The sequence below is a fragment of the Anolis sagrei genome, chromosome 3 (assembly GCF_037176765.1).
Source record: "Anolis sagrei isolate rAnoSag1 chromosome 3, rAnoSag1.mat, whole genome shotgun sequence".
NCBI lineage: Eukaryota > Metazoa > Chordata > Lepidosauria > Squamata > Dactyloidae > Anolis > Anolis sagrei.
Genome location: NC_090023.1, coordinates 236,874,641 through 236,893,352, shown reverse-complemented (window position 1 = coordinate 236,893,352; position 18,712 = coordinate 236,874,641). Strand labels below are relative to the sequence as shown.

Genomic DNA, 18,712 nt, shown 5'->3' with positions numbered 1-18,712 from the left:
CCGGGCCAATCGGCACGCACGAAAGCCTCTGGGCTGGCTGCTGACGTCAATGCTCCAGGGAGCCTATCAGCGCGCGGGAATTCCCGCCCGGCAGCGCCACCTACTTGTAAGTCGAGGGAACGGCAGTCTAGGCAAACAGCAAGCGGCGTCTTGAGTGACAGCAGGAGGAAAATTTAAAAAAAACACACAACCCGCCTTCTTTTTCTCTCCTCCTTTTTCTTCTCATTTTGGGGTCTCCCAAAAGGATATGCTAGATATGGTAATCCCAAACAATAGGGCAATACCAAACAAACAAACGCTCCTTGTCTGCCTCCCTCCCACCTTTGGCAGGACTTTCCCTTCCTCTTCACCATATAAGGCATGAAATGTTGCTGGGAAGACATCCCTTGCAATAGTCACCAAGATTAATACATCATTCTATATGAATTATTATTATTATTTATTAAACTTTATTTATACTCCGCCACCATCTAACACAGTGGTTCTCAACGTTCCTAATGCCACGACCACTTAATACAGTTCCTCATGTTGTGGTGACCCCCCCCCCCCAACAATAACATTATTTTGCTACTTTATAACTGTATTTTTGCTCCTGTTATGAAACATAATTTGGGAGTTGTAGTTGTTGGGATTTATGGTTCACCTACAATCAAAGAGTATTCTCCTGTTTAAGGAGCTCCACTGGCTGCGGTTTATCTTCCGAGCCTAATTTAAGGTGCAGGTGCTTACCTACAAAGCCCTAAACGGTTTGGGACCAGCCTACCTGCGTGACCACATCTCCGTTTATGAACCCACGCGCTCACTGCGCTCATCTGAAGAGGCCCTGCTCATGATTCTGCCTGCATCGCAGGCGCGCCTGGTGGGGACACGAGACAGGGCCTTTTCTGTGGTGGCCCCCCGACTCTGGAACACCCTCCCCAAAGATCTTAGACAGAACCCTACATTGGCAGTCTTTAGAAAGAACTTGAAGCCCTGGCTGTTCCGATGTGCCTTCCCAGAATAGGAAAACTCCATAATAAGTCCCAAAAGCACTTTAGTAGAATTAAGATTGCTGAACACTGCACACTGCACTTACCCTATAATCCTTACATATTACCTGTCACATCAGCACTTTTAATTCTGTACCCATTACTCTGGCCTGGCCCAGTTTTATTGTGTCTTGGTGTATTGTTTATTGCTTGTTTAATATTGCTTTAATTGTTTTTAATTTGCTTTAGGTGTTGTATTGTTATGTTGTGTACCGAGGCCTTGGACTTTGTAAGCCGCATCGAGTCCTCCGGGAGATGCTAGCGGGGTACAAATAAAGATAATAATAATAATAATAATAATAATAATTCTGAACTCCACCAATGATGGAATTGAACCAAACTTGGCACACAGAATGCCCACGACCAACAGAAAACACTGGAAGAGTTTGGTGGGCAATGAGCTTGAATTTGGGAGTTGTAGTTCACCTACAGAGAGCACTATATCTGGACCAAACCTAGCACAAATACTCAGTATGCTAAATGTGAATACTGGTGGAGTTTGGGGAAAATAGGCCTTGACATTTGGGAGTTGTAGTTTGCTGGGATTTATAGTTCACCTACAATCAGAAAGCATTCTGAACCCCACCAATGATAGAATTGGGCCAAACTTCCCACACAGAACCCCCGTGACCAACAGAAAATACTGTGTTTTCTGATGGTCTTTGGTGACCCCTCTGGCACCCCCTGGCAACAGTTGAGAAACACTGGGCTAAGCCTGAATACAATAAACAAATGAAATGAATACAGCAAAATAATAATTTGAATTAAAATAAAATTAAAATAATATACCACAATAAAAAAATACAGGAAATTTCATGGAGTCTCAACAACCACTTCAACATAGTAGAACAACTACTTTCAAAGTAAGAACCAAACAATCAAACAGGAACAACACCCTCAAAACAGGAACAGATTTTTTTTTTCAAATTTGGTACATAGTGTTGTTCTTGTTGTTGTTATTTGATACACAACAAGATTTGTACACAGAAAACGATATCACTATGGGTTCCTGAGTTAGTAAGCTCAACAAATATCCCACTTATACAGAAAATAGAAAATAATAGAATTCAACATATAATTGTATAAACTTGATATACTATTCAATTTCACAGTAGATTGTTGTAGGTTTTTTCGGGCTATATGGCCATGGTCTGGAGGCATTCTCTCCTGACGTTTCGCCTGCATCTATGGCAAGCATCCTCAGAGGTAGTGAGGTCTGTTGGAACTAGGAAAAAGGGGTTTATATATCTGTGGAATGACCAGGGTGAGACAAAGGACTCTTGTCTGCTGGAGCTAGGTGTGAATGTTTCAACTGATCCCCTTGATTAGCATATAATGGCCTGAGAGGACATCTAATTACAACAAAAGTTTGCTCTAGGCACTCTCAGACCGTAAATATTTGAAAGTGACATATACTAAAAATGAATGTTTTGTCAAAATATGAATGTATTTTACAAAACTGGAGAATACTCATAAGATACTCTGCTGTGTGTTTGGTTCTTTTAAAAAAAAAAGATTTTATTTATAAATTTGTCCAACAAATGTATAAGCATATATTCTTCTCTCTTTTTACAATATCTTAGACAAAAGGGTATGTCATATTATATACAATCTAACAGTAAATAAATTGGTTCTAATAGCGAGTGATGTATATAATAATTTTAGTCCACCAGAAGAAGGTCTGGAGTAAGGCCGAAACCGGTCATGGATGGCTGATTCATATGCAATTCAACATAAGAAGACATGGCGTTGATACCATTTCAGAGTAACTGTACAAAAACTCATAAAATATTGTTTGTGATTACTATGAAATTGAACAGTATATCAAGTTTATACAATTATACATTGAATTCTATTATTTTGTATTTTCTGTATAAGTGGGATATTTGTTCAGCTTAATACATTTTATTATTTACAGTTCTTATATTCCGCCCTTCTCACCCCACCTCCATATTCCAAGTTCAGGATGTTTTGGCATGCAATCAGGAGTTAGGGGCACAACAAAGTGGAAAACCACAAATAAATTGCATTTTTAACTTCTCTAGGAATGTCTAGGTCTTCCAACATGACCCTATGGTCCACTTCCCCTAGAAGCTGGCCATAGAGCTGCACTAGAGGACCTAAAAGATTCCTCATCACACTAGAAGAAAAATCCACTTAAAATCTGGTTTCTGCTTTCTGCAGAATTCTGGGGTTTGTTGTTTAGGGAAGAGCCCACAGAGGCCCTGGATATTGGGAGCCCACTGTTATTGTAAAGCTGCTCAGCGACTGCCCTCAAATTACTTCAGACAGGAGTTTCCTTGATCAAGTTCAGAATATGCTTCCACAGGTTGCCAATTTCTTAATAATAAAGGCGAGAGCCCTGGGCTTTAAACTGCCGCAGCGCACGCAGATACAGTCAACAGATAAACTCCTCTCTTCTTTTGGTGCAACAAGCTAGAACACTGTTTGTGAGGCAGGTGTTGATTAATTGTGACGCAAAACAGAAAGTGCAGCTGCAGAGAATACTGAGCTCACCTGGACTGCAAATCCCAAGAGATCTAGCTAGCAAAGCAAAGCTGGATTAAGTTGGTGGGAACCTGGAGCAATTCCAGAAACAAGATCCTCTTTCTGTTCATTTGCAGGCTCAGGGCAGAGACCCCAGAATGCCACCCAACTCTTTTCTTACTGTGTAGAAGGATGCTGAGGAGGAGCCTTCTCTGTCCCAGGAATATTTTCCTCTTGACAACATCACAACACACAACAATTAAGTCGTTGTGACACCAACAAGAGCTTGTGCTCCACTATCATTGAGCATCTTGGAAGAGTCATGCCAATGGCACCATTGTTAACACTGGTCAACACTCATTTTGGTGCCTCAAATGTTAGCCCTGTTTCTGGGTATATTTTACCTACTGATCCCAAAAATGGCACTAGCTTTTGAGATACAGAACATATGCCATATAGCAGCCTTCATCTGCTCACCCATAAAAAATCATGATAATCATATCTATGAAACTAGAACTGGTGCGGTCTGTCCAATGCAATTTTCTGAATCAGTGCCCCAAACAATCCCAAAAACAGGCCTAAAATTAGTACACCAAGATTTTTTTTAGTTGGTCTGCGTAATCCAGTGGTGATGGATGTTGTGACCCGCAGTTCAGATATTGAACTGCACCTCCCAGTAGTCCATACCATTGGCTAAACTGGGTAAGGTTGCTAAGAGCTGTGATTCAACATAATAAAATCAAACTCTACCAAGCTTTTACTTTTTCCACCAATGTGAATAGCATATTAAAGAACAATAATTTGGAGGCATTATGTTTTTAACAGGACTGCAAATGGCCTGTCATATGAGAAGAGTAGGCCAGAAAGCTGCAGATCTAGTAAACTACTCTATTCTGCTGAAGTGAACATCTAATGCCAAACTTTAAAGCAGGAGCCACAAATAAAAAGAGAGCTCTACATCACCCAGCAACTGCTAAACATCTCTTCCTGCAAAATTCCCCTTCTTCTTTGCCAAAAAGGATGGGCAAAATTGCACAAACACACCTCTTATTCTGGAACGCATCACATAGGGATGTTGTTGCTCAAGGAGAGAAAGTTGGCATTGGCCCCTTCTACACAATTAAAGAGCTGAGTCTGAATCAGAGGATCAAAAAGTTACAGGTATTACAGCAGAGATTTGCCCTCCCCTTCTAGAGGTTTCTCAAATATTGAATCTGTCTACCTGAAGTTAAACAGTGGTGAGAAGAATGGCAAGAGATTTACTATTATGGGTGAAATTACAGCTTTAGAAGTGTTCGGTTGTGGGATCTGTGTGAATTCAGCATACGCAAGCTAACAGTTGTAATCAAGCTGGCATGGGAGGCTCCTAAATAATCAAACTCCAAATGTCACTTCCCAACTGCTATTATCCTAACACCCTTTAATCCTATGGTTTTACAACTTCATCTGTAGCCGGAGGTTGTGATTCACAAGTACAAGGGAAATTGCATATAATTCATTTGTACATTAGAGATGGAAATAATGCTTGAAAACTTTTATTTAATGGGTTGAAAATTTATTTCTTTTAAAAAAATTTACCTTTATCAATATAGAAGTACAATAATCAAATAAATGTAAACATTCAGTTACTTAAAGAAAACTACAACCAAACAAAACTACAAAACAAATAGTACTAAACAAAACTTTTTTTATTTCATGTCAAAAGCATTGCATAAATAAGTATAAAACTGATAAAATAGAGGGAGCTCAAGTGACTAAATAATTTTAGAACAAAAACAGGCAACAGCAACCGCATTGCCTGTAGCTTTAAACAGTTCTTCCTCTGTGCATGAGGCAGGGTATTGTGGGCAAGCATACAGATGCGGAGATGTTTGTTCTGTTCCACAGTCACACAAGGTGGAGGATTCTTCAAGGTACTGCCATTTTGCTAGGTTGTCTTTTGATCTGCCCACTCCACTTCTGAGTCTGTTCAAAGACTTCCAAGTTGACCATTCTTGTTTTGCCCCTGGAGGAAGACCCTCATGGGGAGCCATCCAATTGGGATTTCCTGGTTTAGCTGCTGTTGCTGGGGAATGTTAAGAGGAGTGGTGGTTCTCGGGAAGCTTGATTTGAGTCTACTGGGAGGAGACTAATAGCCTTGAGTGAATTCTGCACAGAACAGGTTCCGGACTGAAAATAGCTGTCTAAAGTGTGATTCTTCTCTTAAAAGAAACAGCCCCTCTGTTCAATTCACATTTCAGATTGGCTTCAGAGACTATACAGGCAGTCCCTGAGTTACAAACATCCAACTTACAAATGACTTATAGTTAAGAACGGGGGTGAGACAACAGGAAGTGAGCAAAACCTACCCCTCAGAAGGGAAATTTGCTCCTCAAAAAGTTATCATGGGGAAAAGATGTCTTCACTAAAGCTTTATCCATGTTTCCTCAACAAATCAAATTTTTCAAAATCCATTGATCACAGGGACAGTAGGTTAGGTGAAATATTCTGAACACAGAGAGCAAAACAAAGCCCACAGGGAGTTAAGCCTTCTCTATATTATTCAAAGCTACTATATCTATATATTTAGTTGGAGTTACATTTACAAAATGTACCTGTTCCGACTTCAAACAAATTCAATTTAAGAACAAACCTACAGAACCTATCTTGTTCATAACTTGGGGACTACCCGTATATACAAAATGTCAATTTTTCCAAGCCAAAAGTAGATTTTTGTTCGCATCTGTGTAAACCCCCCCCCCCCACACACACACACACACCCCACACACCACCACCATCACTATTTGGCATTTAACAGTCTCTGTGGCTCCTAGAGCATCCCATGGAATAAAATTTTCCCCCAGCCTCAGAAAAGTTCTTCATCCCTGAGCAGTAATTACTATAATGACAGAAAAATTATGAAAATGTACAAAAAACATGACAGTTACCAGATGCATGCATCCACAGGCTATGCATAATAATGAATGACTTTCCACTTTCAAGGAAAAGCAAAGATGAAAATATCTGTGTCACTGCGGAAAGCAAAAATGACGGCAAAGGCCTGGCTGGCAGCCACTGAATCAGATGAGCAGGGCACAACAAAATGGAATCATTGTATAAATTCTCATAAATCCTCCCTACACACTTGGGCAAGGTTTTGTTCTGGCATCAAGACAATGGTAAGAAGGCTATACAACTGAGAGAGAGAAAACTTGGCAGTGTCAAATGTGACCAGTATTCTCTTACAAAATATTTGTATTTTCAGTTCTGAATCTTTGCTGTCCAGTCATTGGAAGGCCTGTATCACATAGGGGTGGCTGTTAGAATAAATAGTTATGTCAAATGCTCTGGATAGTTTAATAGGGATATGTTTACAAAGTGATGATTTAAAAATGTTTTAAAAATGTTTTGCTTGGTTTCCTAAATATTTTTTTATGTATGAATGAATATTTTATTTTGGTCAGTGACCAGCACATAATTGAATATAGGTTGTAAACAAAACTGAATGGTGTTTTACAAGATTCCCATACAATTTTGAAACATACATTGTACAAATTTAGCTTGTGTAAAAATGTTGCATTTACTATGCTGTGTTTTCAAATGCTCAAGTGGCATCCTAGATGAATGCTTGTGAGTCATGGTGGCCTATTAATAGCCCCTGCAAAGCATGCAAGCATCTCTAACAGAGATGTAATTGGTGCAAGGTAGCTCTTAAGTCAAGTCCGAAGGAAGATCACCGTACTGAAGAAGCCGGTGGCATAAGATGTTCTCTATCAGGTTTAGTCATTTAATGGTACATATGCATGTGAAAGACTGGCTCTTTTAATTGTTAACTAAACATTGTCAAGGTGCACCCATGAAATATATTTTATAGTAAGCTGTAACTAATAATAATGTGTAATTAATTGAATAACCACTACCATTTGGAAGCGAAAATGCTTGAGTGTTTCCAAGTCAGCTTATTGCAGCTCAACTGCCCAGATGCTGTTCAATGAATGGAGACGTGCATCTGCTGAACATTTTAGCTGACGTGTGCATGCTGTAGGGGCATCAATGTGGCTACCAGATGATGCCTTTTCACGAACAAGGAACATACAGATGGGAAAGGAGAAAGAAGGACAGAAGGACAAACAGGCATCCAAATGGCCACGCATCCATATCTGCTGCAGTGCAAAAAAAGTATCAGACATAGGTTTTGGATTTTCTGAAAAAAAATTAAAGGGACCGCATGAAAGGAGCTGTGGTTGCAGAAGTGTTTAAAATAGCAGCTTAAACTTATGGCCAGGGACATCGTCAGGGAGGAATGTAAAAAGCCACTGTCTGGGTAGTGGATGGCAGATTAAACTCTTCAAGTAGTTAAGGACAGCCGAAATAAAAATAAGAAGTAAAAATTATATATATATATATATATATGAAGCAAAAATAAGAAGTGACAGAAATGGAGTCAGAACTCTGATTTTACCTGTTCAATTACTTGCGCACAGGGAACAAGGAGAACTATTATAATAATCAGACAGAAGAGATCATAAGAATTTGGTTCTTGAGTCAGAATGTATTATTTATTACAGTGCTAATGGAGTCACTTGTGTTATTATTTTCATTGCTTGATATCTGTTTTCAATTATTTATTTCTTCTAAGTGGAACCCATAAAATGGATAAGGAATGGTATAAAACTTTCATAATAAATTACCTCTAATGATGACTCTGGTTTCTTTGGTCAATTGTTGGGACCTCATTGTTTTCCCCTTCCTTTTGCATTTCCAGGGAAAGAGGGAGTTGCTGCTTTATCTTTTCTTTTAATGGCTGGAAGGAGGAAAAGAAACTTTTTGCAGTCCCTTTTCTGGCCAATGAATGGGGCTCTCTTGTTCTCCCCGTTGTCTGAGAGTTAGCCTCTCAGGTCCCTTCTACACTGATATATAATCCAGTATCTAATCCTATAGGCTCCTGTAGGTTCATATAATCCAGTTCAAAGCAGATAATCTTGGATCAGATACTGGATTATATGGCTGTGTAGATCTTGCCTCAGTGGTCCTGCATCCCCTGGCCAATGAGGAACGCCAGAGCATGCTGCGCTTTTGCTCTGCATTCCCAGGCCAACATCAAGGTAGAGTTCCGAACTGGGTTTTCCATGTAGTATCTCAAAAGCCAAATAGGAGATCTTTGGAGTTTCAAATTCTACCTTTTGTGAAAGTGAAAGCAAACTGAATCTTAAACAAGACATTCTGATTGGGGTCTTCACACATATTATATTGGATCAGCCCAAGGTAGCCATCCAGGAGGAGCCTCCGGTAGCTTGCTTACTTACTTCTTACTTAAGCGATCCCTCGTTGGCCAAGTACGATAGTCTTTCAGGATCAGTGTTTTGGTGGGTCCATAGTTGACTGTGGAGCCCTATTCTTGATCTGCATCTTCTCCCGCAGTGAGGGCATTGGTTTCCAGGTAGAAGGCAGTCCCGGTCAGGGTTGGATTGACATGCCTTCCTCTTGGCACGTTTCTCTCTTTCGCCCTCCATTCGTGCCTCTTCAAATTCTGCAGCACTACTGGTCACAGCTGACCTCCAGCTGTAGCGCTCAAGGGCCAGGGCTTCCCAGTTCTCATCCACAGGCTATGCGTAATAATGAATGACTTCCCACTTTCAAGGAAAAGCAAAGATGAAAATATCTGTGTCACTGTGGAAAGCGACAGTGTGCCCCCGGTAGCACAGTGGGTTAAACTCTTGTACCGACAGGACAGGTCTACCGAAAGAATGGTGGTTCGAATCTGGGGAGAGGGGTAAGCTCCAGTTTGTTGAGCTCTAGAGCTCTAGGTTTTCTTGTGGGGACATGAAAGAAAACGGCCACAGGAGATGTTGTCTAGGGCATCCCCTGGACAACGTCTCTGCAGAGGGGCAATTCTCACACACCAGAAGCAATTTGCAGTTTCTCAAGTTGCTTCTGACGCACACACACAAAAAGTAATCCAGGAACTCAGGAGACAGAGGTATGAAACTATTGCAGAAAGAATGCCTCCGGTATCAAAGGAAATTCATATCTGAGTTTTAAAATCTGTGTAACATCATATTGATGTTTTGCAAATTGGTTCCTGGTAGTACTTTCCCTTGTGGTAACTTTAATGGCTACTTCAGTTCTACAGTCTTTTCCAATCTTCATCTTTTATTAATTTGCTAAATGGTTTGTTCAGAAAATGGACTAAAAAACAAGAACATTTGCAGTGAGCAAGAACTTTTCATTTTGGAGTGGCTCAAACATAGCACCCATATCAGCATCTCAGCAGCGTGATGTCATTTGCAGATCAATGTAAAATAGTTAGGAAAACAACTCTGGAGAGATTATTTTATTGAAATAATGTGTTTCTAATAGGGAGGCATATAGTCATAAACTACATTAGATTTTATTGGTTTTAGAGATTAGATAACTGGTTTTAACCCTGAGTTGAGCCATAAAACACTAAACAAACCCCAGTGTTCCCAGTTTTGTTTCTCTCTTAAACTCCTGTTTTAATGCAGGAGGGAGGAACTGGAAAAATAAACGGGGAACTACAATTCTGGGTTTAAACAAAGTTTATAAATAAACATTATAAACTTATAGCAAGCCATGACTTTTAATTGTGGTTTGCAACTGACTATCAAACCATGTATTTGGTGGCAGAGTCAGGCTTGGAAAAAGCAACAAGTCACCACTCAAAAAACCAAAACCAAGTGAAATCTTTATAAGTGAATCCAATTAGTAGGTTATTGATTATATGGAATCACTTTTAGCTCAATCTATAGTCCAGCCTTCAGTTTTGATTCACCTTTTATATGCAGGAGTTATAAAAGGGATGGTTCCTTCCAGCATTCTTTATGAAATGAGTGAAAATTCTGATATGAAAACTCCTTTCAGTGGGATGAAATTATTCCCGTAATATACACATTGAATTTGAACCATAACTTTAAAAAAGAGTTAGTTTAATAGAGTCTTCCCTCTGAAATAATGACTCATCCAGGTAATTATAGTGTTTTATGATAATGCACATTTTGGCTGTGATCCTGCAATCTCCTCACTGAAGCCAATGATTAGAGACTTACAGAGCCTTGCCAATAATAAAGCAATATTCCCATCATACCAGTGTGCAGTGTGATCAGGCATAAAATGTGACTCTCTCTGTTTTACTGAACTGAAAACCAATAGCAATATTTAGAGTTAGACTATTCCAACTATCATGTAAAGAAAGTGGAATCTGACTATTTTATATGACTTAAAGAATTAGCTCATATAAAAAATAAAGAAACCAAGATTATGGCAACTAGACTGATTGATAATTGGCAAATAGAAGGTGAAAATGTGGTGGCAGTGACAGACTTTGTATTTCTAGATGCAAAGATTACTGTAGACACAGACTGCAGCCAGGAAATCAGAAGATGTTTACTTTTTGGGAGGAGAGCAATGACCAATCTTGATAAAATAGTGAAGAGCAGAAACATCACACTGACAACAAAGGTTAAAGCAACTGTATTCCCTGTAGTACCTATGGATGTGAGAGCTGGACCACAAGGAAGGCTGAGTGAACGAAGACAGTCACTTTTGAACTGTGGTGTTAGAGGAAAATTCTGAGAGTGCCTTGGACCGTGAGAAGATCAAACCAGTCCATACTCCAGGAAATAATGCCCGGTTGCTCACTGGAGGGAGGGATATTAAAGGCAAAGATGAAGTACTTTGGCCATATCATGAGAAGACAGGAAAGCTTGGAGAAGATAATGATGCTGGGGAAAATGAAAGGAAAAAGGAAGAGGGGCCAACCAAGAGTAAGATGGATGGATGGCACCCTTGAAGTGACTGGCTTGACCTTGAAGGAGCTGGGGGTGGCCACGGCTGAAAGGGAGCTCTGGCGTGGGCTGGTCCATGAGATCACGAAGAGTCAGAAGCAACTGCACAAATAAACAACAAGACAAAGAATTAGAATGGTTCAATACATTATTGAAGGCTGATTCAACACTTAGGCAAATCCAGCTGAGTCAATAATTGTTCCTCCTCGTCAGAATCAACAATAAGGGTTGGAACTCACTATTCCAGTAAACTGTAGCCTAGAGTTACACACAATGTTTTTCTTTTATGATATTGTTTCCTTTCAGTGCTGTTTCTAGTTGCAACAATATTTCCTTCGTACTGGTAAAAAGATTGTTCATTGTTCTTTAAAAATAATGGGATACTGGCAGTTTCTAACGTAACAGGAAAATCTTGAGAATGGCAGGTAATTAAAAACGATATCTCTCAAACAATGCCTGGATTTCGTGACATCCCAAGACACAATGAAACTTGAAGGCTTTCAAGGAGTTGCTTGATTTATAGGTTTACTAACCCACAGTAATAATATTTGTGCACGGCAATATTTTCTTCCTCTTCTTTTGTATTTCTACAACACATTAAAAGTATTCAGAGGACCTCATCACACTAGAGAATGAATCCACTTTAAATCCGGTTTCTGCCTCCTGCAGAATTCTGGGTTGTAGTTTAGGGAGGAGCCTTTAATAGCCTCACTAAACTTCAAATCCCAGAATTTTGCAGGAGAAACCAGATTTAAAGTAGATTCATTCTCTAGTGTGATAAAATACAGAGAGGTTTGCATACATTATCTTGGAATAGTGTTACAAGAACCTTTAAATCGACAACATAGGTGTTGTCCCTGTTTTCAGGGCTGATCCTACAGACAGAAATTTTGAACCATATTGCCATAAAATACAGCAAATTGATATTGATGAAGATAATCATGTAGAACCCATTTATTTTAATGGGCTTGTTCTATATTGCCTGAATCAAACCACTGTATTTTTACTGCCAAGGAGGAGGAGAAGTGTTTGTGGGATGTTCTCCAAGATCCCTTCTTTGGCCCTTGGGTACCATTCACCATTGAGATGGAACATCATTGATTGCCTTGCCTCAGGCAACAAAATATATTAGGCCAACTGTGTCCATACTACAAATGTATATCAGAGCTGTATGTGAAATATCTTTTGGTTTCTTTAAAGAACTGGCTGTTTCTGTTTATTCTTTTGTATGGAAGGCAAGTCTAAGTTTAACCCATTTGGATAAAGATTGTGCTGTATGGATTTCAGAAGCTGTATTTATAGTATGCATTTCAAAAAAGACTCTCTTAATGAATGGGACAGCAGCAGATGGGGAAATATTCTACAGAAGGGAGATGATCTGTAGATTATAGTTTGACTAGAGCCGTGTTTATGAAATATGTGAAGGTCTTAATCAGAGTTCATGGGTTTGCCCCTTCAGAGCCACCACAGAAACCTAGCTTCTTTTTAAGTGATACATGAGCAACGTTCAGGGTTTCTGTAGGGACGTTTCTATGAACATATGTTTTATGTATTGTCGAAGGCTTTCATGGCTGGAATCACTCAGTTCTTGTGGGTTTTTTCGGGCTATATGGTCATGTTCTAGAGGCATTTCTCCTGACGTTTCACCTGCATCTATAGCAAGCATCCTCAGAGGTGAGGTCTGCTGGAGCTGGGGGAAAAAGGGGTTTATATATCTGTGGAATGACCAGGGTGAGACAAAGGGCTTTTTTAAGTTGGGCTAGGTGTGAATCTTTCAACTGACCACCTTGATTAGCATACAATGGGCTGACTGTGCCTGGAGCAAACTCTTCTTGAAAGGCAGGGACATCTAATCACCTTTCAAGAAGAGTTTGCTCCAGGCACAGTCAGCCCATTGTATGCTAATCAAGGTGGTCAGTTGAAAGATTCACACCTAGCCCAACTTACAAAAGCCCTTTGTCTCACCCTGGTCATTCCACAGATATAAAAAAACCCCTTTTTCCCAGCTCCAGCAGACCTCACCTCTGAGGATGCTTGCCATAGATGCAGGTGAAACGTCAGGAGAAATGCCTCTAGAACATGGCCATATAGCCCGAAAAAACCCACAAGAACTGAGTGATTCCAGCCATGAAAGCCTTCGACAATACATAAAACATATGTGCATAGAAACGTCCCTACAGAAACCCTGAACGTTGCTCATGCATCACTTAAAAAGAAGCTAGGTTTCTGTGGTGGCTCTGAAGGGGCAAACCCATGAACTCTGATTAAGACCTTCACATATTTCATAAACACGGCTCTAGTCAAACTATAATCTACAGATCATCTCCCTTCTGAGCACATATGTTTTCTTCCACATTGGACAGAAACCCTGATTGACCAGGTTTCTTGCTCCTATTTTGGAAACCTTACATATCAAATGGAAACTCACTGGATGACCTTGGGCGAGTGACACTCTCTTAGCCTCAGTGGAAGTCAGTGTCAAACCTCTGCTGAACCAATCTTCCAAGAAAACCCTGTGATGGGTTCACTCTAGGGTCGTAATAAGTTGGAAATAAAATCGTTTCACCAAGAAAAAAAATTCACATTGCTAAATTAGTGATAACTGGAAAATATTTTATTCCCTTTCTAAAAGATTAACATTATAATGCTTATCACTTTTTCATTTAACCAGTATTTCTTTCACATTTTAAAAATATGGCTGGAAATAAAGTTTAATATTAATGGGAAAAAACAATTAAAAACAGTTCTAAAAATAGTGCCAACCACAGAGATTATCATAAAAATTAACAGGTTCATTTACATGATATTTCTCTGCTCACTTAAAGGCACATTTTTTAAAAGGTAGAAGAATTGTGCCGACAGCTTGAACATCTGTGGAGATTACCTGTATCTTCTATTTCTTCTTCCTCCTTAAAAAAAAAAGATGATGGGAAAACTGCATTGGTGTCTCTGTGTGTGCATAAACAGAGTTTGGAATTAACTCTAATAACTTATTCACTAATCATTTTCCCAATTAATGCTGAATTCATGCTTTTGCATATTAGTTCATTATAATCGGTTCTGATTCTTTAAGGTGAGATCTTTCCCTTTGTCACATTCAGGACACCAAGAAAGCATGCTACTTTAGAAGAAGAAATAATAATAATAATAATAATAATAATAATAATAATAATAATAATACTTTATTTATACCTCACTACCATCTCCCCAAGGGGACTCGGGGCGGCTTACATGAGGCCAAGCCCAACAAATACATCAATAAAACAACAAAGCAAATAAGCAACTAAAACAAATAAGCAAATAAGCAATTAAAGCAAATAAGTAACTAAACACAATACAATATTATAAATATCATATAGGCAGTAAAACACAAGAAATTTAAAACACTGTGGGCAGGGCCAGATGTAGTCGATTTAAAAAAATCTAAAACACTGACGTGAACAGAAATAGGGTATGTCTAAACAGGGAGGTTTTAGAGGATAATGTGGGGAGATCAATCCAACAGGTAGATAAAGTGCTTCAGTGGGCATATAGCAAATAATTAATCAGATCAGGGCACTGATTCCTTTATTCAGGGAAGGCACACTGGAACAGCCATGTTTTCAAGCTCCTCCTAAAGACTGCCAATGTGGGAGCTTGTCTGATATCCTTGGGGAGTGAGTTCCAGTCGGGGGGGGGGGGGGGGGGAAGGATGTGTTGTCGAAGGCTTTCATGGCTGGAATGACTGGGTTGCTGTGAGTTTTCCGGGCTGTATGGCCATGTTCCAGAAGCATTCTCTCCTGATGTTTCGCCCACATCTTTGGCAGACATTCTCAGAGGTTGAGGGGTCTGCTGGAAACTAGGCAAGTGAGGTTTATATATCTATGGAATGTCCAGGGTGGGAAAAAGAATGCTTGTCTGCTTGAGGTAAGTGTGAATGTTGCAGACTACACAGAGAAGCCATTGAAATCTACAAGCACGTGCACAGTTTCAACAGAAAGGAGGAAACCATGAAAATAAATAAAATCTGGGTACCAGATTTTTTTTAAAAAGACAGTAAATAAAGAGGAACACTCAAAAAGCCGTGGAATTCCAGACAAGAGTCAATCAGGGCCAACTAACACCTCCAAATAAAGGATTCCCACTGGCAGCTATCAGCCAGGCTTTGAAGCAGAAAGGCCATTAAATGCTAATCAAGGTGGCCAATTGCAACATTCACACCTGCTTCAAACAGACAAGAGCTCTTTCTCCCACTCTGGACATTCCACAGATATATAAACCCCACTTTCCTAGTTTCCAACAGATCCCTCAACCTCTGAGAATGCCCGTCATAGATGTGGGCAGAACGTCAGGAAACAACATGGCCATACAGCCTGGAAAACTCACAGCAACCCAGAAATATTAGAACTAGAGGAAATATATCTCGTGGCTTTGCTGATGCTAACTTGTGTTTGGGAGGAAAGTTGAGAGGGCCAAGGGAAGCAGAGAAAACTTTCTAAAGCACAGGTCTGAGCAAATCAGATGGGTTTTCAGAACAGAAAAGATGAGTTGGGAAATGAAAAAGAATGAAAAAGGAGAAGAAGTGAGCCTCGAGACGGAATGAGGAGTGTAATTTGTTTGCTTAACAAGAAGCCAAGAAAGAAATCAACCTTCAAGCATCTGGGCTCTTCTGGGTTGTCAGCAATTTATGCTTGAAAGGCAAGTACGCAACCAAATCAATGAGCTTATATCAAAGAAAAGTGTTTCAACTCCCTCTGGTGCTTACATTTGCATGCAAACATCTATATATTTTATGAGTCTTTTCAGTAACTTCTCCTCTACTGCTTGTATCCTGGTCTGGGTTCTGTAATATTATTGGAGTGAGCTAAAGTGAATTGCTTTATAACCATGCTCATAAAATGCTATGCACATGGATAATTATGTGAAACACCAACCACCTTTCTCTCTTGGCTTCTCCCTCTTTCAGCCATCTTTCCCACTTTGCCTTTTACCTACTCACTCAACGTCTTTTAATTATGGTATACAATGAAGGGAACAGAGAAGAGTTATCTTAGAGACATGAGCATTTAAAATTAGCCTACCAAGCTTTGTGTGTCACCTGTAAAACTCTAGTAGTACCTGCCCCAGTGTCTGGAAATAGAGGAAAAGATATGTTCATTGTATTTCTGAAGTAGTGTGCCTCTCTGTTAATAAGAAAAGGCTTCAGATACATCTTGACTTAACCCTGTATTGCTTGGTTCGCATAAATAAGTCACTGAACAGGAGATGATTGAAAGCCAGTCACATGAAAACCACATAAAGTAGCATGACATGCATAAGTAGATAGTTGCAAATCCCTTAGTTTTAACATGTGACCACAAACCTCTCAGAGGAGAAACGTGGATCTGTATTGTCTATCAGCCACTAGGCCAGGTGATACTCTACTCTGCACTTAACTCTAAATTCAGCTAAGTAACCTCTCATAATATAATTGCTCCAAGTCTGACAAAAACATCATTAACTTGTGCTCTGATCTTTGGCATCCCATGCAGCTGGTGCCTGGTAAAGCAGATTGGTGGAGGTAGCTAGTTGTGATTGTGGCACTAGTATCAAAATGGTGACTAAAAACTTAATCCCACTATCTTCAGTCTCCATTTCCATGCGTTTTGGAAACAGAGCAACACAGGAATCCCCCAGAACCCATCAGATGATCTAAGGGCACTTCCCTTGTCAGGAGGCAGGTGTTAATCAACTCTTGATAAAGAAAGGTGGGGTAAAGTGCAAGAAAGATGGGGGAAGGCGCAGTAAGCATGTGGGATGGCTGGCCATCCCTGAAGATGGGGAATGATAGGAAGGAATGGTGTAGAACAGTTCCCTCCATTTTCCCCTACTTTCCCCCTGCCCATCTGATAAGGTCCTAAGTAGCAATTCTGAATATGAAACAGCTATGTAGATTTATTTATCCATAACTGTTTTGCATCTGGTATTTGTTGGTGATCTTCCATCCCAGCGCTGTCCTGGGTTGGCCCAGCTTAGCTTCCCAGATCAAATTGGATCTGGTGTTTTTGGGTGGTGTCACACACACAGCTGGCTCAAGGGTCCACAAAATGTATGCCCTCAATGCTTACTGTAGCGTGCATCAAACCAGAAATAGCGGGTCTAGCCACAGATACTGTGGTTCTTCTGGCCACTGTCCCAGACTCAAACCACTTTCTGAAGTGCACAGCAAAACCAATTTGTTTTAATTCACTTCCAAACTGGATTATAGTTTCTGTAGAACTGAACTTATTTTGGCAAGATTGAATCATAGAATCATAGAGTTGGAAGAGACCTCCTGGGCCATCCTGTCCAACCCCCTGCCAAAAAGCAGGAAAATCGCGTTCAAAGCACCCCCAACAGATGGCCATCCAGCCTCTGTTTAAAAGCCTCCAAAGAAGAAGCCTCCACCACACTTCGGGGTAGAGAGTTCCACTGCTGAACAGCTCTCACAGTCATAAAGTTCTTCCTAATGTTCAAGGTGGAATCTCCTTTCCTGTAGTTTGAAGCCATTGTTCCGCGTCCTAGTCTCCAGGGCAGCAGAAAACAAGCTTGCCCCCTCCTCCCTATGACTTCCTCTCACATATTTATACATAGCTATCATATCTCCTCTCAGTCTTCTCTTCTTCAAGCTAAACATGCCCAGCTCTTTAAGCCACTCCTCATAGGGCTTGTTCTCCAGTCCCTTGATCATTTTCATCACCCTCCTCTGGACACATTCCAGCTTGTCAACATCTCCCTTCAATTGTGTTGCCCAGAATTGGACACAGTGTGATTCCGGATGTGGTCTGACCAAGGCAGAATAGAGGGGTTGCATGACTTCCCTGGATCTAGATCAGTGGTTCTCAACCTGTGGGTCCCCAGATGTTTTGGCCTTCAACTCCCAGAAATCCTAACAGCTGGTAAACTGAATGGGGTTTCTGGGAGTTGTAGGCCAAAACACCTGGGGGCCCACAGGTTGAGAACCACTGATCTAGTTACTATACTACTATTTATGCAGGCCAAAATCCCATTGGCTTTTTTAGCTGCAGCATCACATTGTTGGCTCATGTTTAACTAGTTGTCCACAAGGTCTCCAAGATCTTTTTCACATGTACTGCTGTTGAGCCAGGAGTCCCCCATTCTGTATCTTTGCATTTCATTTTTTTCTGCCTAAGTGGAGTATCTTGCATTTGTCCTCAGTGGTTCCTTAGATACCGCTGAGAAGAACACCACACACACTCTGTTGGAAATGCCCACTCGCTTCTTGTGATGATTCTTTATCAACACTTTGCTTAATTTGTCACTATAGAACAATGAGTGGCACATTAATACTTGGGCTATAAACCAATAAAATGATGTCAGCTGAACCATTTCATTGATAATTTCCCCTGTGTTGATGGTGAGGCAACCTTTTGTTTACAGGCAAACTGCGACAAC

At 40.2% G+C, this 18,712-nt stretch overlaps 1 long non-coding RNA gene across 1 annotated transcript; it reads left to right on the top strand.

Annotated features, from left to right (window-relative positions):
* The first annotated feature begins 44 nt into the window (after positions 1-44).
* Positions 45-6,265, top strand: LOC137096513 (uncharacterized). Its single transcript, XR_010909516.1, has 3 exons — positions 45-106; positions 2,694-2,793; positions 3,653-6,265. It is a non-coding gene; the product is annotated as an uncharacterized lncRNA (long non-coding RNA).
* Positions 6,266-18,712: the final 12,447 nt, after the last annotated feature.